Source organism: Asterias amurensis, chromosome 8 (assembly GCF_032118995.1).
Source record: "Asterias amurensis chromosome 8, ASM3211899v1".
Classification (NCBI taxonomy): Eukaryota; Metazoa; Echinodermata; class Asteroidea; order Forcipulatida; family Asteriidae; genus Asterias; species Asterias amurensis.
This window is the reverse complement of record NC_092655.1, coordinates 2,627,342-2,644,946: the sequence shown is the minus strand read 5'-3', so window position 1 is coordinate 2,644,946 and position 17,605 is coordinate 2,627,342. Positions and strand designations below refer to the sequence as shown.

General features: G+C 36.2%; 1 long non-coding RNA gene across 3 annotated transcripts; it reads right to left on the bottom strand.

Annotated features, from left to right (window-relative positions):
• Positions 1-2,076: 2,076 nt before the first annotated feature.
• LOC139940685 (uncharacterized) lies at positions 2,077-17,569 on the bottom strand. Of its 3 annotated transcripts, none has more exons than XR_011786489.1 (9): positions 17,433-17,569; positions 14,025-14,125; positions 13,055-13,167; positions 11,872-11,965; positions 11,272-11,380; positions 5,903-6,019; positions 5,209-5,328; positions 4,439-4,542; positions 2,077-3,745 (listed from the first exon to the last, which is right to left on the bottom strand). It is a non-coding gene; the product is annotated as an uncharacterized lncRNA (long non-coding RNA). The 3 variants fall into 3 exon arrangements; XR_011786490.1 differs by having other exon boundaries at positions 11,272-11,375; XR_011786491.1 differs by lacking the exon at positions 13,055-13,167.
• Between the last annotated feature and the right edge of the window lie 36 nt (positions 17,570-17,605).

The window sequence follows — 17,605 nt, the reverse complement described above, 5'->3', positions numbered from 1 at the left end:
AAATATTTTCTCCAAGGCTAGACCCTTGGATTTCTAGCTGATCTGAGGGCTGAGCAAGGGGTGACCAAGGGCCTTGGAGCTTGGCTCGGGGAGTAAAATTTCTAAGTGCTGAGGGGCCAAGGAGGTTGCTGGATAGTAAGTCGGCCACTGGGTTGGGCTCGCTGTGATCAGGGCTTGGGATGATGGTAGGATTGATGGGGTTGGGTTGGACTTGTGATGAGAGCTTGGAGTGATGGGCTGGGCTGGTTGGAATGAGGACTTAGGGTGATGGTTTGGGTGATGGACTTGGCTGGTTGGGATGAGGACTTAGGGTGATGGTTTGAGTGATGGACTGGGCTGATTGGGATGAGGTCTTAGGGTGATGGTTTGGGTGATGGACTTGGCTGGTTGGGATGAGGACTTAGGGTGATGGTTTGAGTGATGGGCTGGGCTGGTTGGGATGAGGGCTTAGGGTAATGGTTTGGGTGATGGACTCGGCTGGTTGGGATGAGGACTTAGGGTGTTGTCAATCGGCAACTGGGCTGGTTGGGATGAGGGCTGTGGTGTTGGGTTGGGATTGTTTGGGTGGGGGATGGGGGTGATGGGTTGAGATGAGGCCTTGGGTGAAATGCTTGGAAGTTTTGGATGAGGGCTTGGAGGAGGTGGGTTGGACTTATGATGAGGGCTCGGAGTGAGGGGCAGGGCTGGTTGGGATGAGGGCTGAGGGTGATGGTTTGGGTGATGGGCTGGGTTGAGAGGGCGGATTAGGGGGTGGTTTGAAATTGGGGGATTTGGGTGCTGGGATGAGGGCTTGGGATGATGGTAGGAGTGATGGGGTTGGGATGAGGACTTGGGTGATGGGTTGGAATGGTTTTGATGGGGTGATGGGTTGGACTCTTTGAGATGGGGACTTGGGGGGATGGTTCGGGATGAGGGCTATGGGTGTTTGGCTGGATACGTTGAGATGGGGGCTTAGGGGGGATGGTTTGGGATGAGGGCTTGGGGTGATTGGCTGGACTCCTTGAGATGAGGACTTAGGGGGGATGTTTCGGGATGAGGGCTATGGGCGTTTGGCTGGACTCGTTGAGATGGGGGCTTAGGGGGATGGTTTGGGATGAGGGCTTGGGGTGATGGGCTGGACTATTTGAGATGAGGACTTGGGGGGATGGTTCGGGATGAGGGCTTGGGGCGTTTGGCTGGACTCATTGAGATGGGGGTGGGGGTCGGACATCAGATTGGGCAAGGTTTGAAGGGCGAGTGCTTGGTAGACTGTAGTCGGTTTAAGTAGGTGGAGGTTTATGGGAAATCATTATTGAATGGACTTGATTAAAGTGACAGTAACAGTATTTTTAAAGGTTTTTTTATAATTATATTGAAATGGTTACTTTTAGATAACATTTAAAGGAAGGGTCTTTTTTTGTGGCTTAAGAGTGTAACAAAGGTTTAGTAATAATTTCTTTCAAATTGAGTTTAAAGGGGTGGAACTTTTTTTTAAATATCGAAATGATTTACTTTAAGGTATGATTTAAAGGTATGGTCTTTTGGGGTTGCTTAAAGGTGTGACAAAGGTTTAATAATAGTTTCTTTTAAATTGAGTTTAAAGGGGAGGAACCTTTTTTAAATGTAGAAATGTTTTTTTAGATTACATTTAAAGGAGGGTCCTTTTGTGGCTTAAAGGTGTGACAAAGGTTTAATAATAATTTCTTTCAAATTGAGTTTAAAGGGGTGGAACTTTTTTTAAACATTGAAATTTATTTTAAGGTACGATTTAAAGGTCAGCCTTTTAGGTGGCTTAAAGGTGTTACTTGGTGTTTCCGTTAAATTGATTAAAGTGATCTTATTCCACTTTGCTTGAAAAGAATTGAGAGGGTATTTAGACCTATTTTTCCGCCGTCATTTTTGTTGGATAATATTACTGAATGGGACCAGTTCATTTTTAAATGGGGACGGATTTTTTTAACTCAAGTTTTGTTTAGTCTAGGATCAAAAAAGTTTAATAATTGTAAGCATAATACATTACTTTTACAACAATGAACCTAAAATAACGGAAGGAGAGAGATGTTTTGCTACATTTATAGAATTATTTTATTTCACAACTCCAAATAATAAGATACAAACATTTTAATTATCCACTTAAGACTATTACTTTCACTGTAGCGAAAAACAATTTTTTAATCTTGTTAGAGAGTGATCATTTCTACACTAATTTGCTCAGTTTTATATAACACTTATTTCAGTTGTCTTATTTATAAAAAAAAACATTAGTTGACACTTCTAAGCTGTAGAACTTCATTATTTGTGTGGGCATGTTTTTAAGTAAACCTCAAATCTTGAGTAACGTTTTAGGGCATACAATTTGTGCATATATGGGTTTTTTTCCCAGTTTAAAAGTCAAATCTTTGAGACAGAAATTGTTTTTAAAGGGGAGGTATGCGTAATTGTCTAAAAGACCAGTCTTTTCACTAGGTGTATCTCAACATTATGAACAAACCTGTGACAATTTTGACTCACTTTGTCATTGAAGTTGCAAGAAAATGATGAAAGAAAAACAACACCTTTGTTGGACAAAAAATTGTTTTCAGATAGGAATAAAAGGCTTCTTGCCAGAAGTCTTTTATTTTTTAGTGAGAATATACCTCTTTCTGAAAATACCAAGTAAGATTTTATGCTAATAAATATTTTGAGTAATTACCAGACGTTAACAGTGCCTTTAAGGCCTATTGATTTTGAGGTAGTTTAAAAACACGTACTATGTTACTTCAGAATGATTCATATCTCATAATGCTTTAAACTATCAACAGCTCTCCGCTGCTCAATACCAAGTGGATAAACTGAATTCACAAGTATCATTCAGCTCAACCTGCAAACTTGTAACCAAGTTAGGTTTTGAAGTTAAGCTATCAGTATCAATAGCAAAGATGTCTGTTTTGCAGACATTCTGTGCACATTCATCAGTTTGATTTTAAAAACCCCAAACATTTGGCAATTACCATAATTGTGAGTCAACCACAAAAATGTAAGCTTTGGATTTAGAAATTTTATTCCATTTCTTTTATGGATTTGTCCATTGTAGCTCATGAACACAAAGTTACAAAATGCAAACAGAAGTACCTTTATTAAAAGGCTTTTGGCCTTTGAGAATGAGGAAGGAACACATGTTATTGACCTTTAAGTACATGTGATGTGCGCTTTGGGGCTTTTGCACAGACTTTTGTCGAGATTTAAGTGGGAAAAAATACCATGTCTGTTATACTTACAATGGTTTTAAATTAATTTTTTAAATAAAATAGGTGCACCTTGCAAGCAGTGTTATCTGGGAAATTTTATCCCAGTAAGGTTAGTCCAGAGCTGGGCCACCACACCACTATTTTATCAAACCACTCATTGTGCTATTCATTGAACCATCACATAGCCAGTAATCGTACCATTGCACAATCAGTGCTTATTACTTCCAGTCTAAACATTGCTACATAGATCTCTGACTAAATGAGTTTGAAATAAACATTGTGTTCTTGCTTGCAAATGATGCACTTACTTTTTACAATAACATTCATGTAGAAGTAAGGGGTTGTACTAAACATCGTTAGTTAAAAAGTCTACGCGTTTACAAATGTAATCAACAAGTTGGTCGGTTGTCCATCCATGATTCCTTGATCGGTAGAATGCCTTGAATTGAAGCGTTGCTCTCCTCAATCTTTTTAGCTTTCATGATCGTAGTAAAGGTTATTTGCAACACACCTGGTTGAAGCATATCAGCGTTCTCATGCTGTGAAAAGTTAAGAAAACAATTGTATAAAGCTAACCCATTTTGGTATATGACAAATGGAAAGGTCAAATGAACAGCACCTCCAATTTGAGTTTGAGAATTAAATCTGATGGTTCAAATTTCACTAAGAGCATCTACCTCAATTTTCATCAAACATTTTGGTAATTTTACCAAAATGTACGAGTGTTTTAAGTTGAGACACTCATGAAATTCAACAAACTTTTTGGCAGTGGTGTACTTCCCCCCCCCCCCACCAAGATTAAAAACCAAGATTTTGGTTGGTTTGATTGATTAACATCCCCCAAATAAAAATGTATGATTAAACCACTGCTCTCTGGTTCTTTCACTAAATTTGAAGATGCAGAATCATTTACCCCAGGTTTGTGAAAATAACTTTGGATGAGAAAAGATGATGGGTTTCTACTAGAAAGATGACTGATGTTGTTAGGTTTTAGTGTGAATGATTTAATCTGTTCATCTAAGGGGTTTTGTTAATAAGAACATGTATTCATTTTTTTATCTGTAATCTGTAATCAATCTGTAGGGAGGGCCATTCATCTTGGTTAGGCGTGGTGCCAGCATGATCTCCCAAGAATGTTATGGCATGTGGTATGTGGGGTGAAGTCTGTTTTGTGCTGCTAAAACAGCCCACTTTGATGTTAGTATAACACAACGCTTGGGAATATCACATACCTTTTTTAAGCTTCACACATCTACGTTGTCAACGTGTAGACGATGGGCCAATGTAAGACACCGGCAGCTCTCAGGAATATACTTTTTGAATCAGACAGCAATATCTGCAGATAAAATCAAAATACAGACAATAGTTTTAATGCGACCTTAACAATTTTCACTTGAGCTTCTCAAGTACCAAAAGTTAGGAAACATGAACAGACGATTAAAGTAGAAGTATGAAATGTAAACACAGCTCTTCATGAAGTGTTTTTGTAGTGTTCTATGGAAAAACTAATTTTATTTCAGCAAAATGGAATGACTTTTGATGACTTCTCAAAAAAGCTAGCTTAACCCACAATAGGTTGTAGTATAAAAACTTGTATTTTTGAAACATAAACAAGTAACTCAGATGAAGCTTTCAAGGGTGACTTTTTTTTTACCTTCTTTTTTAAATAAATATCCCTATATACCAATATTAAATTGCCAAAAACCTTTCTATGACCCTACAAGGGGCAGATGATTTTACACAGGAACAAATATCAGAGCCAATTTCTTACAATTTCTTACAATGGGTACCAAGTCTATTTTTGCTCTCTTTGCCAATAATGTTCCCCAATTTTTTGGAGCAGCAACCCCCCCCCCCTTGGATTTCAAATTTCTTTGCATCAATAATCAATAAGTAACAGTTGGAACTACCCAAAGAAGGTGATGCTGAATTTTGATGAAAATGGAAACTAAGACATCTTTATGAACTGACAAATGTTTTAATGTTCAGGAGTTTCCCTTACCTTTTATTAAAGAGAGAGCAGTTCATTTACGAGACTCGTATTGTTAGGAAGCGTATCAGCTGCAGGTCTCAGACATCTACTTGGTTGATGTGTAGACCTCTCTGGAGTATGGGACCCTCGCTGTGTCATGCAAACAAAAAAACAAAATAATGGCGTTTTTTTTTAGCTTTCAAATAATACAGTGTAATGGAGCACAAGGGTAGTTTGAATATTTACCATCAAGAACCAACTTGAAAAAAATTATCATTATTGTTCTTTTGTTATACATGTATAAAGGTAAAAGAGTGTGTGATTAGATATAATTGAGTAAAACTCAATACTAATACTTTCATAACTTGACAAAACACAACATTTTAATCAGTGTCCAGCTGAGTTTCACACAAAAAGTCAATAAGCGCTTACGGACAAGACAATTGAAAGCAACTAGATAGCAATGGAAGACAAATGAAAGATTAAACACTAGGGGGGCTACTTTTTCCAATCAATTTTCAACAAAATAATAGTGAGGAAAACTTCTGTCACCATCAGTCTGTTAAAAAACTCTTGATGCATCTCAAACTACATGTAAGGGTTGTTCACATAGTTCAATTTAATTGTTTAGGTAGCTTTTGTTTGGCCAAGATTGTAAAGAGTCCACATAAGAAGTATTTGGGGCCATTAGTTGCTGAACCTTAACGTTGAAACTAGTGCTTACGTATTGATGAGGTAGACGTAGCACACAAGGCCTATCTGACTCAGGGCAGCATTTGCATCATGCATGTACTTTTGGAAAGGTAAACTTCATCTGACGTCATTTCTGTCGCAAGTCTAACTGCAAACAAAAAAAACAACATTATGTGAAATGAGTGTGGGTTTTTCTTCCTAAATTGCAGCAACAATTTGATAATGCTTAAAGAATGATATTTTGGGGGATTTACCCTTTACCCTTTGCTTACCACTGTTTTAGAATTGCAAAGATTGTGGGTTCGAAAGCGGACTAGTATTAAGGAAGAACATTGGTATGGTTATGATTATAAATAAATGAATGGTCTTTAAAGGGCCAAAAATATTAAAATTAAACTAGAGCACGGAAAATAAATTAGAAAAAAAGTATTTCAGATTTTGTTTTAAAGCCTAGCATCTTCAAATTGTCAAAAATCCATTGATGCATCTTAAATTAATGGTTGTTCATATAATTCAATTTACCTGTTGATGAAGACATCCTTGAATATTGAGCCTAATTTTATGTAATCAAAACCCATTCATTTTGAGTTTTGAATTTACAATATGGTCTAAAATAATGCAGTAGGCTCTACTGATGCGTTTTTATGCAACTTGGACCGAGATACAAGCTTTATTTACTGAGTTATTGAAACTTGATAAAAGGGTCAACACTTGAAAACACATCAAGGGGTAGGTCCCATCATTTTATCAAATTTGTGCCAATACTTGAGTTTTGGATTTATGCTCTAATGATGCCATAGGCTCTACTGATGCCTTTTAATTCAACTTGAATCATGATACAAGCTTTATTAAGTGAATTATTAAAACTTGAAAAAAGGGTCAAAAATTGAAAAAACGTCAAGGGGTAAGTCCAGGCATATTTTGTTAAATTTGGGCCAATATTTGAGTTTTGAATTTATGCTCTAAATTGATGCAGTAGGCTCTACTGATGCCTTTTTATGCACGTTTGACCGAGATAGAAGCTTTATTTAGTGAACTATTGAAACTTGAGAAAAGGGTCAAAAATTTAAAAAACATCAAAAGGGTCAAAAATTGAACAAACGTCAAGGGGTAAGTCCAGGCATTTTGTCAAATTTGGGCCAATATTTGAGTTCTGAATTTATGCTCTAAAATGATGCAGTGGGCTCTACTAATGCCTTTTTGTGCAACTTGGACCGAGACACAAGCTTTATTAAGTGAACTATTAAAACTTGAAAAAGGTTCAAAAATTGAAAAAATGTCATGGGGCAAGTCCAGGCATTTTGTCAAATTTGGGCCAATATTTGAGTTTTTAATTTATGCTCTAAAATGATGCAGTAGGCTCTACTGATGCCTTTTAATGCAACTTGGACCGAGATACAAGCTTTATTAAGTGAATTATTAAAACTTGAAAAAAGGGTCAAAAATTGAAAAAACGTCAAGGGGCAAGTCCAGGCATTTTAGCAAATTTTTGCCAATACTTGAGTTTAGAATTTATGCTCTAAAATGATGCAGTAGACTCTTTTGATGCCTTTTAATGCAACTTGGACAGAGATACAAGCTTTATTTAGTGAATTATTGTCACTTATAAAAAAAAGGTCAAGAATTGAAAAAATGTCAAGGGGTAAGTCCAGGCATTTTGTCAAATTTTTGCCAATATTTGAGTTTAGAATTTATACTCTAAAATGATGCAGTAGGCTCTACTGATCCCTTTTAATGCAACTTGGACCGAGATACAAGCTTTATTAAGTGAATTATTGAAACTTGAAAAAAGGGTCAAAAATTGAAAAAACGTCAAGGGGTAAGTCCAGGCATTTTAGCAAATTTGGGCCAGGTTTGGAGTTTTGATTTTATGCTCTAAAATGATGCAGTAGGCTCTACTGATGCCTTTTAATGCAACTTGGACCGAGATATAAGCTTGAGTTTAGTGAATTATTGAAACTTGAAAAAAGGGTCAAAAGTTGAAAAAACGTCAAGGGGTAAGTCCAGGCATTTGTCAAATTTTGGCAAAATTTTGAGTTTTTATATTATGCTCTAAAAAGATGCAGTAGGCTCTACTGATGCCTTTTAATGCAACTTGGGCTGAAATATAAGCTTTATTTAGTGAATTATTGAAACTTGAGAAATGGGTCAAAAATTGAAAAAACCTTCAGGCATTTTAGCAAATTTGGGCCAGGTTTAGAGTTTTGATTTTATGCTCTAAAATGATGCAGTAGGCTCTACTGATGCCTTTCATGCAACTTGTACCGAGACATAAGCTTTATTGAGTGAATAATTGAAATTTGCAAAAAAAGGGTCAAAAATTGACACAACGTTAAGGGGCAAGTCCAGGCATTTTGTCAAATTTGGGCCAATATTTGAGTTTTGAATTTATGCTCTAAAATAATGCAGTAGGCTCTACTGATGCCTTTTTATGCAACTTGGACCGAGATACAAGCTTTATTTAGTGAACTATTGAAACTTGAGAAAAGGGTCAAAAATTTAAAAAACATCAAAAGGGTCAAAAATTGAACAAACGTCAAGGGGTAAGTCCAGACATTTTGTCAAATTTGGGCCAATATTTGAGTTTTGAATTTAAGCTCTAAAATGATGCAGTAGGCTCTACTGATGCCTTTTTATGCAACTTGGACCGAGATACAAGCTTTATTAAGTGAATTATTAAAACTTGAAAAAAAAGGTCAAGAATTGAAAAAAATGCAAGGGGTAAGTCCAGACATTTTGTCAAATTTGGGCCAATATTTGAGTATTGAATTTAAGCTCTAAAATGATGCAGTAGGCTCTACTGATGCCTTTTTATGCAACTTGGACCAAGTACAAGCTTTATTTAGTGAACTATTGAAGCTTGAGAAAAGGGTCAAAAATGTAAAAAACATCAAAAGGGTCAAAAATTGAACAAACGTCAAGGGGTAAGTCCAGACATTTTGTCAAATTTGGGCCAATATTTGAGTTTTGAATTTAAGCTCTAAAATGATGCAGTAGGCTCTACTGATGCCTTTTTATGCAACTTGGACCGAGATAGAAGCTTTATTAAGTGAATTATTAAAACTTGAAAAAAAAGGTCAAGAATTGAAAAAAATGCAAGGGGTAAGTCCAGACATTTTGTCAAATTTGGGCCAATATTTGAGTTTTGAATTTAAGCTCTAAAATGATGCAGTAGGCTCTACTGATGCCTTTTTATGCAACTTGGACCGAGATACAAGCTTTATTTAGTGAATTATTAAAACTTGAAAAAAGGGTCAAAAATTGAAAAAACGTCAAGGGGTAAGTCCAGGAATTTTGTCAAGTTTGGGCCAATATTTGAGTTTAGAATTTATACTCTAAAATGATGCAATAGGCTCTACTTATGCCTTTTAATGCAACTTGGACCGAGATACAAGCTTTATTAAGTGAATTATTAAATCTTGAAAAAAGGGTCAAAAATTGAAAAAACGTCAAGGGGCAAGTCCAGGCATTTCGTCAAATTTGGGCCAATATTTGAGTTTTGAATTTATGCTCTAAAATAATGCAGTAGGCTCTACTGATGCCTTTTTATGCAACTTGGACCGAGATACAAGCTTTATTTAGTGAACTATTGAAACTTGAGAAAAGGGTCAAAAATTTAAAAAACATCAAAAGGGTCAAAAATTGAACAAACGTCAAGGGGTAAGTCCAGACATTTTGTCAAATTTGGGCCAATATTTGAGTTTTGAATTTAAGCTCTAAAATGATGCAGTAGGCTCTACTGATGCCTTTTTATGCAACTTGGACCGAGATACAAGCTTTATTAAGTGAATTATTAAAACTTGAAAAAAAAGGTCAAGAATTGAAAAAAATGCAAGGGGTAAGTCCAGACATTTTGTCAAATTTGGGCCAATATTTGAGTATTGAATTTAAGCTCTAAAATGATGCAGTAGGCTCTACTGATGCCTTTTTATGCAACTTGGACCAAGTACAAGCTTTATTTAGTGAACTATTGAAGCTTGAGAAAAGGGTCAAAAATGTAAAAAACATCAAAAGGGTCAAAAATTGAACAAACGTCAAGGGGTAAGTCCAGACATTTTGTCAAATTTGGGCCAATATTTGAGTTTTGAATTTAAGCTCTAAAATGATGCAGTAGGCTCTACTGATGCCTTTTTATGCAACTTGGACCGAGATAGAAGCTTTATTAAGTGAATTATTAAAACTTGAAAAAAAAGGTCAAGAATTGAAAAAAATGCAAGGGGTAAGTCCAGACATTTTGTCAAATTTGGGCCAATATTTGAGTTTTGAATTTAAGCTCTAAAATGATGCAGTAGGCTCTACTGATGCCTTTTTATGCAACTTGGACCGAGATACAAGCTTTATTTAGTGAATTATTAAAACTTGAAAAAAGGGTCAAAAATTGAAAAAACGTCAAGGGGTAAGTCCAGGAATTTTGTCAAGTTTGGGCCAATATTTGAGTTTAGAATTTATACTCTAAAATGATGCAATAGGCTCTACTTATGCCTTTTAATGCAACTTGGACCGAGATACAAGCTTTATTAAGTGAATTATTAAATCTTGAAAAAAGGGTCAAAAATTGAAAAAACGTCAAGGGGCAAGTCCAGGCATTTCGTCAAATTTGGGCCAATACTGGAGTTTATAATTTTTGCTCTAAAATGATGCAGTAGGCTCCTGATGCCTTTTATGCAACTTGAACCTAGATAAGCTTTATTTAGTGAATTATTGAAACTAAAATAGAGGGTCCAAAATTGAAAAAAACATCAAGGGGCAAGTCCAGGCATTTTGACAAGAGCCAATATTTGCACCTTGCAATCAGGGATATTTTGTTCACCAAGCATGGATGTAAGTTTAGAATAACATTCAAAGCCAAAGGGGAAAACTTCTCAAAAGATATTTTAAAATTTGTTTATCATGATTACACAGTACTTTCCCAAGCCCTGTGAAAAAAATATCACAGGCATATTACTCAGGTGGGAATCGAACCCACGACCCCTGCAATTCTAGAGCAGTGTCTTAACAACTAGATTACTGAGGTTGCTCAGAAGCTAGAGGCAGTTCAAATCCTGAGTAAACAGTACTAACACACATTGGAGTATGGGTAAAAAAACAAAATAAGTATTGTTGATCATGGAAAAACGAGTTTTTTTTACAGGGAACTTTCTGCAGAATCAAGAAGAGTTGGCAACTCTGTATTAATACATCTTAGGTACTGAAGCTTGTGCTGGTGCTCCACCAACTTAGCTACACTTTATCTAGCCGTATATTTATTACCTAGTGGCTGTTGTAACCAGCACAAAGGAAAACATTATCCTTCTTTTGCAGGCTGTGATAAGTTGAAAAAATAAGAACACAACTCTTTTTTGAGTGACTGTTGTAGGTCCCAGCTTGTTAAGAGTTGATCCAGTTGGAACTGGGGCTTACCTGTTGCTTGAGAATACATTGTTGTACAAGGCAGCATTCCCATCATACACATATCTACATCTGGAGAGGTACACTTCATCTGACAATAGTGTCTCTGTAAAAGTCTAGGCTAAATGAAAACAAAATAGAACAATATTTTTTGAAAGGGATATGTTGTTCTTTCTCCTACAACTGCAGCAATAATTTGATAATGCTTTGACCATAAGAGGGTGCCATAAAAGTAATCTCAAAACACTTGCTTTTAACAATAAACCTAGCGCAAATGATTTTTTTGTTGTTTTCTCATCATGTACCTTTTGGGGGTGTTTTGTTAGATGGGGATCAAATGACACTTCCACTCTTTTAGTTTTTAATTTAAAACAGAATTTATTGTTTTCAAAAATTTAAACATTTAACTTAAATCTAAGTATCATCAATTTGTCCAAAACCTCTTGATGCATCTTAAATTAATAAGCCTTTTTGAGAAATGGCGGACACAATGCTACATCACAATGCTACAACAAAATTTTTCTGTATACACTCAAACCAAACAGTGTACTCCTATAGTGTCCGCTGTATCTCAAAAAGACTAATGGTTGTCAATATAGTTTAATTTAATACCTGTTAGACGATATCCTTGAATCTTGATAGCTTCATGCATCTACTTCCGAAATTGAGGTATACTTCATCTGATGATGGTGCGTCTGCAGCTGGCCTAAGTGCAAAACAAATTACAATAAACTACATTTTGTGAAAATGGATGTATCTACCATCAATGTATTCAAGGTATGTAAGGGATTCAACGAAATATACTATTATATGAGCCATCAAAGCACCAGGGTAGCACCGTGGTGACTCATTTTTGCCGACAATCCATACAAGAACGCCATGAAAAGTCCCTGTCTTTCACGATGAGTGTTTTCTTGTTTCTTTAATACACGTTACATATGATTTGGGACCTACAGCTTTATGCCCCTTCCGTGTCATCAGTGGATGTATAAAACCTACAATTAACTTAGAATGTTGCGCTTTGTTTGCTCAGTAACAGAGAGGGACAAAACAAATTGTTATACCTCTGTACAAATTGTGAAGTTTGATTGGTTGAGAACAAATCAAGTGACGCGCAACAAAAACGCATGTTACATGGCTCGACGGGCTGGGTAACATGTAAAGTGATGTACACCGGTGTACATCACCTTGATCAGTCCCAGCCCTAGTCGATTTCCAGCGCTGTGTACGAAACAACTGCGGGTTCGAGGGAATTGTCTCTTGTTCGTCTGCTTATTAAACAATGAATAGTCCGTCGTAATTATGTTTGAAGATGACAACAGAACTTCGAGAAGAGGAATAACAATTATACAAAGGTATAACAAAACAATTGTTGCACGCTGTGAATGGGGTCCATGGGTTTTGTACACCCTCGAGGGGAAATGGCACCCTCGGGTTCCATTTCTCCCCTCGGGTGTACAAAACGCCATGGACCCTGTCACAGCGTGCAACAATTGTATACCAGAATTCTTGCTCAAAATCCCTTTTTTAAGCTTAATATGAAGTCCCCTATTCTGGACCATTAGAGGTTCAGGACAGTTTGATGGGGGCTATGAGGAAAAGTAATGATGGCTTTGAGGAAAGAGGAAAATTTGTCTCATAATATGAGACATATTTTCCTCAATGCCATTATTGAAATGTCCTAAACCTATTGATGCATCTTAAATCAGGCATGAGAATGGGCGATGATAAAAAAAAAGGAAAAATCCGGAAGATTCTCATGCCTGATCTTAAATTAATGGTTACTACAACATACCTGTTGATGGAGAAAACATTGTTGAATTTGGGACCTTTCGGTCTGCACTCCCATCACGCATCGACTTTTGGAGAGGCCACCTTCATCTAACAAGACCATTTTCTTTAACTGACCTAAATGCAAAAACAATTTGAAAACAATTTTCTGTGACAGGAATGTCAACAAACAAAGTATTCAACGCACTGGAACAAAAAGAAACAAGCAAGCGAGGGATTTGCCAAGAAGGATCTATTATGTGAAGTATCATAGCTCCAACTTTGTAAGTGCAGTGGTGCAACTTGCTGATAAACCATACAAGAACGCCAAGGCAAGCCCCTTCTTTTTCACAATGAGTTTTTTGGAATGTTTAACATGCATTTTATACAAATTCTCACCTTCAGCTCTATGCCCATTTCATCGGATGTCATCAGCAGAGGTATAAAGCTTACAATTAAATTAGAATGTTGCGCTTTGTTTGCTAAGTAACAGAGAGGGACAAAACGTTCTGGAATTCTTGCTCAAAAAAACTCCCTTTTTCTGAAGATTATTATGAAGTCCCCTACTCTGGACCTAGAGATATTTAGAACAGTTTGATGGGGGCTATGAGGAAAACAGATGGTGGCTTTGAGGAAAGAGGAAAATATGTCTCATAAAAATGTGAATTATCATAGCACCCACTAGGGAAGTGCAGAGGTGCAACTTGCTGCCAAACCATACAAGAACGCCGGGCGAGCCCTTGTCTTTCACGATGAGTATTCTAGGTTGTTTTACATGGGGTTTTGAAACAATCATTAGGACATACAGACTTCTGCCCCTTCCAGAGGATGAAGCAAAAGTGCCTTGCTCGTAAGGGGACCAGGATTCTTACCCAGTCAGTGGTAAGTGGTTCAACAAAACATTGAAATGATTAAACAGTTTTTGAGAACCTGTGTCATCAAACCGACCTAAAACTCTCGTTTTATCTAGAACTAAAGATTGTTTACAAATTTACCTTTTGATGGAGAAGACAATGACCAATCTTGACTGCATTCACATCAAGCTTCTACTTCTGGAGAGGTAGACTTTATTTGACAATACAGTTTCTGCAGCTAACTAAATGATACAAAAATAAAAACACTTTTTTATTCGAGTGTGTACTTTTAACACATTCTATGAGGGTAAAAACAAAAATTAATGTTATTATCTCGTTGGGTCAGTGAAACAAGGTCAAACTCAAATTTTGGTTAGTAAATTTGCGTAAATCACTTGTTAACCCACTCTCCCACAATAAGCATTCTGGTTGAAAACTTCAAAAGATAATCCATTGCTTTAGGTTTTTCTTCTGTTTTTCTTGGTTTGCTGGCATCACTGACAATTTTGATAGGCCTCCTTTATTCTTTATTATTGTGCATTTTGTTGGGTGGTTTTAGTGTGTTTTTGTCATCTCCCTTGTATTTTTAGATTGGTTATGTTACTGTTTATTTTGTCCCATTTATCTTTTTATAGTTCCTCCTTTCTATTTTACAAATTTTGTATTTTCTATCACTAGATGCACGCTGGAAAATAATGTTCATGTCTTTTAATGCATGATTTCTGCCTTGTTTGCAAAGGGTCACATCACCAAAGTAAAACACTTACATTAAACTTCATCAAATGTAAAATTTTAAAAATTCTCGAAACATTCTGAGTTGGTTTTCCATAAGAGAATGACAATTTCAAAAGCAATTATTGAAATAAAACATTTACGAGTCACTCAAAAAATGATAGATATATAACTGATGACTGTCCCATTCAGCATCTCTCCAACACCGTTGACTTGAGATTAATACAGAAAACTGTAAATTATTTTTTTTACGACGTCTGGGTATTATGTTTATAATTTTGTCAGGTTGACAGGGGTAGTTGATACACATAAGAATGACCAGTGTGACTGTCATCAAATGGATTTTTGAAAGAGACCGCGAGGAATCAGATCCTTTCTTTTAAGATAACAAGATTTAAAATTACATATCACTGAGGAAATTAAAACTGTTTAAGTGTCCCCCCAAAATACTACAAACAATTATTTTGTTCATCAAAAGGAAAACATCTTTATAAAAAAATTACAAAAAAGGACCAACGAAATCTAATTAAAAATCTGGTATTGAAATGACAGTTAAAAGTATCAAAAAAAAAAAAGAACATCAAGTCTTCTATAATTGCAAATATGAATGTATGATGTTTTGGTATCAATATCAATTAATTAAAAAACTGCTAATGAATTATTTATTAAATTTTTCATCTAAACGGTCATTAATTTATTATAGAAGTTACACATTCACAGAAAGGAAATTCTTCTTAATTGCAAAGAAATTACAATTCATAAAATTTACTCAACATTGCATCTAACTTAACTGGACATTTACTGGAGCACCTCGGCTAACTGTCACTTCATACTCTGCTGATGGCACAAAGTGACCAAATTTTCCAGGGTACAAGGTATGATGATATGAAGTGGTAAAAAGATACAAAGGTAACAAAGTGTTTTCAGGACATCAGCTCTAAGAAATTCAATGCAAATTAATTAAATTCACTTGATTTCCAATCCATTCACTACCAATAGTGGGCACCCTTCGCCCCACATCACTCATTTTGGTTATGATATGCAGCAACGATGAGTTGGTCGCGCGGTGTGTAGCGCTCAGTCGGTGTCAGACATGCGCAAGGATATTGGCTTTTATTTGATGTTATACGGATCATTCATAAAAATAAGCGGATCTACTTTCAAGATGCACTGACGTCCTGGGTATAAAGATTCTTTACAATGAGAACACAAATTTGACTGAAATTTTCATGGTTTTTTACCTGATTTGAGAAGTTGAAACTCCATTCATGTATTCTTAGTGTCCCTACATTTTCAATTAGTTCACACATAACAATTATATCCATGGAATAAATTGTTGCCGAAAATAAGCGGAAGTTCTGTACTGGCGATGTGATCATCATGTACCAATTGATAGTGTGAGTTAAAGTGCGAATGGCTTTGGGTATAGTGCCATAATTGGCAATACGTCTTAAAATATAATCACAAATGAAGAAAACTTTAAAATTTTAAACAATGCGCGATTGGATTTCCAACTACAAGGAACATGTGAGTAAAAGTTCAGCTTTCTGAGTTAAAAATATTTTAAAAATATTTTTGAATTTTTTTTCCGCAATGATACAGGACCTTTTTACCCTAGACGCCATCGGAGACTGAATGTCGCCAATCCAAGACACCTATTCAGCTAAGAGCCAAAATTAATCTAATCAGATGTTGTTTAGCATTTTGTGAATCTGCCTTAATTCAGGTAAACAGAACACAAGGGAAGGTAGTGAATAACTACTTCTAGAAAAAAGGCCAAATAAAAAAAATACCATTTTTTGGGGGGCCGCATCCTTTTTTTTACTATTTACTATTTTTCGATTTTATGAGCATTATGGATGTATATTGAGTATGTGCATCAAATTTTTGCACGTGTTTTCAGCCCAACTGGCCGTGCTAACACGGCGTGCACGGCTCGCTAGCTAACATGTTGAGTATGTGTGGAAAGTTTTGGTAGTGTAGTACAAAAGAAACTTCAGTTATTGCTGGCTAACGGTCGTAAAACTTTCACCTATCAACGCTGATTTGAAAAACGTATAGCGTTAAACTTAAAGAGGCCCAAAATACTAGACCCCTAAGGCTCACAAGGGAGCCTTATAGTTTCTAGAAGTAGTGAATAACGAATTATTATTTACAAGCAGATGCAATAATGTTATTCAAATAATTGTACAATATATAATCAAACATGCAAGCAACTTTGCTTTAACAATCGTATAAATTACAGAAAACAAAACACACCGTGATGGAGTTTGTTGAGTTGAGGGGACCCCCCATCCCCCCTCCCCTATAAAGAAAGCAATGAAGCAATTCTTTAGTATTAGGTAGCGCGGCGGGAAAAAAGGTTAAGGCAATGAAGTGGCTAACAATTCCAATTCAGCCAATTTATTTAAAAGTATTTACAAAAATTCAAAATACAAGAACAAAAAAAAAACAAGTTAAGCTCAGTCATGACTCATGTGCAATCAATAATGGAAAAGTTTCCGTATGGCGCCACCACTTTTTCATTCGAAATAAAATAATAATAGTATCTAATTTACCTGATTGATATATCCCTTTTGTAAAAATGAGTGAAAAAGTGGTGGCGCCATACGAAAAGTTATCCCTCGTGTGAATGAGTGACATCCGACTGCCTGGGTGCAGGGGATGCTTGCATGGGCCGCAAGGCATGGATGGATGGTTTGGATCGCTGCATGCATGCATGCAGTGTCACACCACGCTGTCAGTCAGCGAGTCTGGAAAAGTTTCAACAAAACTTTCAACAAAATCTTCATTTTCTAAGTCAAATAAGCAACTCACCATCACACTTTATTGCTCATTTGGTCCTCTATTTCTTCCTCCGTGTTAGAACTCGGTAACAAAACTGAATTTGGCGGAGAATAAGGCACTTGAGAGTGACTCGTTCATGACTGACAGTAGTCTAGATGTTGACGCCATCAAATTTGTCTTTAAAAATGGCGCTATCTGCCGGT